The sequence below is a fragment of the Dendrobates tinctorius genome, unplaced genomic scaffold (assembly GCF_039654945.1).
Source record: "Dendrobates tinctorius isolate UK_male_01 unplaced genomic scaffold, ASM3965494v1 ptg000053l, whole genome shotgun sequence".
In the NCBI taxonomy this organism is placed as follows: domain Eukaryota; kingdom Metazoa; phylum Chordata; class Amphibia; order Anura; family Dendrobatidae; genus Dendrobates; species Dendrobates tinctorius.
Window position 1 is genome coordinate 43,530 of NW_027361721.1, and position 2,291 is coordinate 45,820.

Here is a 2,291-nt window from a genome sequence, read left to right on the forward strand (position 1 = left end):
GGAGACTTATTTGATTGTTTTCAATGTTGGGACAGCAATTTTTGGGGAGCACTATACTCTGGAGAATGATAGATGGGGCCCACCATACACTGGAACATTCCAAAGGTGGACATCAGACACTGGAGCAGCATTTACAGGGCCCATTATACACTAGAGCATTAGAAATGGGGCCCATTATGTTTGGAGCGTTATTTGGGCCCATAAGACAGTGGAGCTTCATCCATGGGGACCAACATATACTGTAGCATTATGTGGAGCTCATCATATACTGTTTCAAACATTATATGGGACCAATGATTCTGTATGGAGAAATAGATGGGCCTCGTCATGAGATGTAAAAAGTGAAGTATTTTTCATTGTACTATACCGCTATTTCTCTGCCGTATCGGAGCATGATGAGTTTTGGTATGTGTTAAAGGGGCGCTCTTTCGCCCAGGGCACATGAAAACCTGGAGCCAGCCCCCCCCCCACAACTTTAGCCAAATAACCCCCATTTTTCAGAGCGTAACTTGTATTATGAATAGTGTTGAGCATTCCGATACCGCAAGTATCGGGTATCGGCCGATACTTGCTGTATCGGAATTCCGATACCGACTTCCGATATTTTTTCAATATCGGAATTCGGCATCGGAATCGGAAGTTCAGTTGATTGACGGCCTGACGTCATCATGATGCGCGGTGTGTGCGCATCATGATGCGCCGTCATTTCGGGCCTTCCGGGGGTCTCTGCCGGCCTGCCGGGGGGCTGTGCCGGCCTGCCGGGGGGCTGTGTGGACTGCCCGGGGTCTCTGCCGGCCTGCCGGGGGGCTGTGCCGGCCTGCCGGGGGGCTGTGCACCCTGTGGGGGTCTGTACCGGCCTGCCGGGGGGCTGTGCCGGCCTGCCGGGGGGCTGTGCTGATGTCCGGGGGTCTGTGCAAGCATCGTCCGATGGGACTACAAGTCCCATCGGGCGATGCCTGCTACCATGACAGTGATTGACACATTAGCCAATGATGGGACAGTAGTAGTCCCATCATCCGGCTAATGTGTTAAATGTTAAAAAAAAAAAAAAAAAAAAAAAAAATACTACATACATACTACATGCTACATACATACTACATATATACTACATACATACTACATGCATGCTACATACATACTACATGCATGCTACATACATACTACATGCATGCTACATACATACTACATATATACTACATACATACTACATACATACTGCATGCTACATACATACTACATACATACTACATACATACTACATGCATGCTACATATATACTACATGCTACATACATACCACATACATACTACATGCATGCTACATATATACTACATGCATGCTACATACATACTACATATATACTACATGCATGCTACATACATACTACATGCTACATGCATGCTACATACATACTACATACATGCTACATATATACTACATACATACTACATATATACTACATGCATGCTACATATATACTACATACATACTACATATATACTACATACATACTACATATATACTACATGCATGCTACATATATACTACATACATACTACATATATACTACATACATGCTACATATATACTACATACATACTACATATATACTACATACATGCTACATACATACTACATACATACTACATACATACTACATATATACTACATGCATGCTACATATATACTACATGCTACATACATACCACATACATACTACATACATGCTACATATATACTACATGCATGCTACATACATACTACATATATACTACATGCATGCTACATACATACTACATGCTACATGCATGCTACATACATACTACATACATACTACATGCTACATACATACCACATATATACTACATACATACAATACATTCATACAATACATACATAGACATACAGTACATATAACATAGAGTAACATACTTACCAATACTTGTCACATTGTTCCCCGAAGCCATTGTCTTTCCGGAATAAATATTAACATAACAAACCACAAAAATACTCACCCACGATCCGAAGCAGTCCACGAGTGTGGCCCACGACGATCTTGGGTAGAGAACGGCAGCATCAGATGATGCTGCCGTTCTCTACGGGCTGCAGGAATCCAATGACGGAAGGTAGGTATCCTTCCGCACTGTATTCCTCCGCCACTTAAAAAAAAAAAAGTCCCTAGTCTCACTTTATGCCATTGCTGTGTGGGAAATTCCCACACAGCAATGGCATAAAGTGAGACTAGGGACTTTTTTTTTTTTTAAGTGGCGGAGGAATACAGTGCGGAAGGA